The sequence below is a fragment of the Pan paniscus genome, chromosome 6, assembly GCF_029289425.2.
Source record: "Pan paniscus chromosome 6, NHGRI_mPanPan1-v2.0_pri, whole genome shotgun sequence".
Classification (NCBI taxonomy): Eukaryota; Metazoa; Chordata; class Mammalia; order Primates; family Hominidae; genus Pan; species Pan paniscus.
The window spans coordinates 11,793,601-11,799,600 of record NC_073255.2 but is presented as its reverse complement, the minus strand read 5'-3'; positions in this window follow the sequence as shown (position 1 = coordinate 11,799,600).

The following is a 6,000-nucleotide window of genomic DNA, read 5'->3' as shown; positions in this document are numbered from 1 at the left end:
ACTGTCCTGACTGGAGAGTCCCAGGCCGCAAGGGACGGAGCGCCCCTGGGGTGCACGCCCGGCTGGCCCGGCCTCTGGGCGCGGTGGTGGGACGCCCTGACCTAGGGGGACCGCGGGGTGTGGGGAGTGCGGAGCCCTACTGGGGCGGGGCGAGGTGTCCGTAGGCCCCGCCCACCAGCCCTTCCTCCCTCCTGAGGCCCCGCCCCCCATACCTCCCTGCCTTTGCCAGCCCCAGCCAGGAGAAGGGAGCGGGGGAGCGGCTGACAGATACAGAGGAGGGTGTGACGGCGTTGCTGGTCCCCCATGGGTCCAGAGGGCGAGACAGACACCGGAGGCACACCCTCCAGGGGCCTGTGTAGGCATCCTCGGCCCTCCAGCGACCACCCCCGCGTCGGACAGGGTCCACTTCCGAGCCACGGTGGGGTCACCCTGTGCCCAGCAGGGGCCTTGGAAGTGGTGGTTGGAGGCCAGGTACGCTCGTTTACTACCCTTTCCCAGCTACAGCCTCAGCTGCGATGCCCACGAGAAACAGGCTGGTGGAGGGGCAGACCCCCTACAAGGCCTGAAGGTGCCGTTCCTCCACCCCCTCCTCTTGTGGCCAGAGGAGAGGGACACCCCCGCCATGAAAAGCTCTGAACGGTTGGGTGAGGACAAGTGGGGGCCGTGGGAGGGCCATGGAGCCCCCAGCTGCACCCCAGCAGGCCCGGGGCTGGCCCACACCATTCCTCACTCCCCACAGCCTCTCTACCGCTGACTTTGGCGAGACCCTCGTCCGTACCTCCAGGCTCCATGCCTGCCTCAGCATCGATCTATGGATTCTCCCAGCCCAAACTGGCCCCATCTCTCCTCTCTGCCCTCGTGTGAGTTTGGTTCTTGAAGCCTCTACTGGTCCCTGGGGCCAGACTCTGTGGCCTTGGGCAGGGAGTCTCCCATCTGAGCCACAGGTTCCTTCTCTGTTGAGTGTGTGAGGGAACATGTTGGAGCCCTTAGTGTGGCGGCTGCAAGCGCCCCAGGCCCTGTAAGAAACACAAAAGGGTGAGGCGGGAGACTTGACATTTTCTAAATCTGGGAGGGAACGCTGCCTTCCTCACGCCGACCTTCAGCGACAAGCAGACTCAGAAGCGGTCCCGAGGTGCCACCGTAAGCTGGGTGAAGGCCAGCACTGTGTGCTTCCAGTTCCCCCTCGGCATCTGTGGACTGAGTGTTCTCTGGAGGTGGCTGGCGACATCCTACAGGCAGCCTCCAGCAAACCAGTCGGAGTTGGGCAACCTGACGCTCGGATGATTCACCTCTGAATGGAGGGCAAGGTGATATTTGGAAGGTTGTGGGCCCCTGGGATGCTGGGCAAACGGGGAGCGGGTGCCTGGATAGTGGGCCTACAGCTCTTCCCAGTTCCAAGTCAATTCCAATGTCCATGGTGCCAAGGAACAGAGGCTCTGATGTTGAGCAGACTTGAAGGTGATCCAGGCACATGGAGTGGCCACTCAGGGTCTTGGCTCCTGGCTGTGCTCTTTCTATCTGGGCATTTCCCATGAGAAGGCTTCACAGGCCACCTGGCTGCTCCTGGCACACGGAGAATGCCCAGATGCTGACATGTGCCAGACAACACATATGTACACCTGATAGGCCACGCACATGCAACATGCAAACACACGTGACGGTTAACACCTGTGACAGACACTACATGACAACGCACGTGCACACATGATAGGAAACACATATCACAGGCCGTGCGACGGGAAACACACATCACAGGCTGTGCGACGGGAAACACAGCACAGGCAGTGCGATGGGCCCTGGCAGCAAGCTCAGCAGGCTGGCTCTTTTCGAGCAGGAGAAGAGCTCATTGTAAGAGATGACACTGGCGTAGGTGGCACCTCCCCTGTCTCCATCACCCCCGGATAAGGTGACTGGGTGGAGGTTCTGGACCCCTGAGTGGACAAGCAGGTTGTGTCATGGCCTCCGTGTCTGATTGCCACCCTTGCTCCCAAAGCAACTCTGTGATTTTGTCGATCTGCACTATGGGGATTTTTCTTTTTCTTTTCTTTCTTTTTTTTTTGCAACGGAGTTTCACTCTTGTTGCCCAAGCTGGAGTGCAATGGCGTGATCTCAGCTCACTGCAGCCTCCGTCTCCTGGGTTCAAGCAATTCTCCTACCTCAGCCTCCCGAGTAGCGGGGATTACAGGCGCCCACCACCAAGCCAGGCTAATTTTTTTGTATTTTTAGTAGAGATGAAGTTTCACCATGTTGGCCAAGCTGGTCTCAAACTCCTGACCTCAGGTGATCCACCTGCCTCGGCATCCCAAAATGCTGGGATTACAGACATGAGCCATCACGCCCGGCTGGGATTTTTCAATTATGTGATTCCAAGAATCTCCAGTCCAAGATTTTCCTATCTTTAAGTTCTCAGTAGCAGGTTAGATAACCTGAGAAGTCTCCCTCTTCAAAACACCTAGAAATGCTGGGTAAGAAACAAATGTCCTTTTAACTATAGAGCTGAGGCCGGGCATGGTGGCTCACGCCTGTAATTCCAGCACATTGGGAGGCTGAGGTGGGTGGATCACCTGAGGCCAGGAGTTCGAGACCAGCCTGGCCAATGGTGAAACCCCATCTCTACTAAAAATACAAAACTCAGCCAGGAGTGGTGGCAGGCGCTTGTAATCTCAGCTACTTAGGAGGCTGAAGCAGGAGAATCACTTGAACCCAGAAGGCAGAAGTTGCAGTGAGCCAAGATCACACCATTACACTCCAGCCTGGGCAAAAGAGTGAAACTCCATCTCAAAAAATATATAAATAAAATAAAATAAATATATAGCTGAGTTCTTCAGAAAATAAGTTAAGTCCCCTAAGGCCAGAAGTGAAGAGGGGAGTGAGAACCAAGGTGGGGACAGAGGAGCTGGTGCTGCAACTGCCTGAGGGCAGGGCTGGGTTGAGCGTTGGAAGCCCTTACAAGGCAGGGGGTCAGGGTTACAGTCAAGCATGATGAAGTTGGGGCCACAGAAATGCAACACCTTTAGAGAAAGGGACAGAAACATTTCCACCCAGGGGAACAGAGACAGGTGAGAAAATTTGAGCTTTAGGTGGTGAACAAGTTTCCCATGAGATCGTTGCGTTTTCAGGCCTCTCTTATATAAATGTGGAACTCCTACAATGAAGTCATGCTACCTGTGTGGCCTAGGAATGCCAGAGTTGAGAAATTAACACTAAAAAGTTGCTTTGGGCCTGGCGTGGTGGCTCACGCCTGTAATCCCAGCACTTCGGGAGGCTGAGGCAGGTGAATCACCTGAGGTCAGGAGTTCGAGACCAGCCTGGCCAACATGGTGAAACCCCATCTCCACTAAAAATACAAAAAATTAGCCACGCCTTGTGTGCCTGTAATCCCAGCTACTCGGGAGGCTGAGGCAGGAGAATAGCTTGAACCTGGGAGGCAGAAGTTGCAGTGAGCTGAGATTGCGCCACTGCATTCCAGCCTGGGCAACAAGAGTGAAACTCTGTCTCAAAAAAAAAAAAGGTGCCTTGGCTTACTGGTACCCTGGGACCCCTAGAAAAGCCAAATAGAAAACCTCTCTAGGTGGCTCCCTCAAACCTGGCCACCCAGGATTCCCCACATAAAGCCCCTCTGAAGCTCAGCTCACGATCCAAAATTACAGAACACAAAGGAAACACATCACCACGAGAAAAGGCAACAGACATACAAAAGAGCAGGATTCGACACCCGCTCCAAATACCCCCAGCTAGGAGAGAGAAGCTGTCCAACAGATATGTGAGATAGGCAGCTTCTATAAGGGCTGCCAGCGATCTGCCACCCTTGACTCTTCACAACTTTGTGTAATTTCCATCCCTTGATTGTGGGCTGGACCTAGTGAGTTTCTTTTAACCACCTGAATTCTTATTTTACTTATTTTATTTTATTTTATTTTATTTTATTTTATTTTATTTTATTTTATTTTATTTTATTTTATTTTACTTAGAGATAGAGTTGCACTGTGTTGTCCATGCTAGGCTGAAACTCCTGGCCTTAAGCAGTCTTCCTGCCTCGGCCTCCCAAAGTGCCAGGACTATAAGCATGAGCCACTGCGCTCAGCAGCCTTCGCATTTATTTATTTTTGAGACTCGCTGTATCGCCCAGGCTGGAGTGCAATGGCACGATCTCGGCTCACTGCAACCTCCACCTCCCAGGTTCAAGCAATTCTCCTGCCTCAGGCTTCCAAGTAGCTGAGATTACAGGCGCCCACCACCAAGCCTGGCTAATTTTTGTATTTTTAGTAGAGACTGGGTTTCACCATGTTGGCCAGGCTGGTCTCGAACTCCTGGCCTCAGGTGATCTGCCCGCCTCGGCCTCCCAAAGTGCTGGGATTACAGGCGTGAGCCACTGAACCTGGCTAACCAACTGAATGCTAAACTGGCCTGAGAGATTCTCACTCCCTGGTGTCCACACCCCACTAATGCCCTCCTGTGAGTGAATGTGATGGGCTACAGTACTTTTGAGCTAATCAAATGGGATGCTACCTAATGGACCTGAACCAGTCAGGCAAGTCTTTTAAAAGAAAGGGACATGGCAGAGAGGCGCTCTTCTGCAGGCTTGGAGTAGGGCAAGTGGCCATGGTGCCACCTACAAGGAGGCCCCTGGAAGCCGAGAGTGGTCCCCGATGGCAGCTTGCAAAAAAACAGGGACCTCAGTGCCCCAATGTAGGGAACAGCCCCTCTCCCCCTCGGCTCTTAGGACCCCCATCGCAGGGGGGTGAGGCACCCACCGCGATGCGGGGAGTAAGGGCCAGCCCCTCTTCCCCCCCTGGTTTTTAGGATCCGCGGTGGACTCACAGCCTGTTTATCACATTGTGAGCAATATCATCTCCCCCTCTGGAGATTATGAACTGTTTCAGAGACGGGTGTACACCCTCGGTGTACAGAGGGTGTACACCCGTCTGTATTGGGAGTAATATCATCCTCTTCCTCCCTGAATATTAAGAAGAGTATCACAGGGGTGTTTCCACTCCCTCGGATATCGTGTGTCATATCCTCCCCTCCCACGTTGCAATTAGAAACAATATCAGTGGGGGCGTGTCCACCTTCTGTGATATTGAAAGTAATATCATCCTCTTCCCTCCAGGATCATGGGAACAATATCCCTGGGTGGTGTCCACTTTCTGCCATATATGTAGTCATATCACCCCCTCCGCCTTAGAATATTATGAAGGACCATCTCACATGGGGGTGTATACTTCCTGCGATATTGGGAGTAATATCAACCTCTCGGCCTCTGAATATTAGGAAGAATATCACAGGGTGGGTGTACACCTCCTGCTCTATTATGGGGAGTCATATCTATCTATTATAGGGAGTAATATCATCCTCTCCCTTTCAGGATATTAATAACAATTTCACAGGCTGGGTGAACACAGCCTGTGATGCTGGAATTATTATCACCCTCTCCCCCTCGGGATAGTAGGAAGAACATCACAGAAGAGGTGTACACTCCCTGCGATATTGGGAGTAATATCATACGCTTCTTCCGTGAATATTAGAAGAGATATCACCGGGTGGCTGTACATTGATTGCTATGTTGGCAGTCATGTCATACTCTACCCTCTGGGTATTAGGATCGGTGTCACAGGGTGAGTATACACCTACTGCGATATGAAAACTAATATCATGCTCTCCATCCCTGGATATTAGGAACAATATCACAGGTAGGTGTACACCCCCTGTGGTATTAGCAGTAATAATATTCTGAATTATTAAACATCAGTCTTATTAATAATTATCAATGGTAATATTAATTAACAGTATAACGTTATTAATCATTAATGATTATTTTCAAGATATGATTATGCATGATTAAAATTAATTATTAAGATTAATGACACTTTTAATATTAGTTATTAATCTTAATATTAATTATTGTTTTATTACCATCACTTATGATTGAAGTAACATTAATTAGTGATATCATTTTATTATTAATAGTGATATTGCTATTAATTATTAATAGTAACCGTT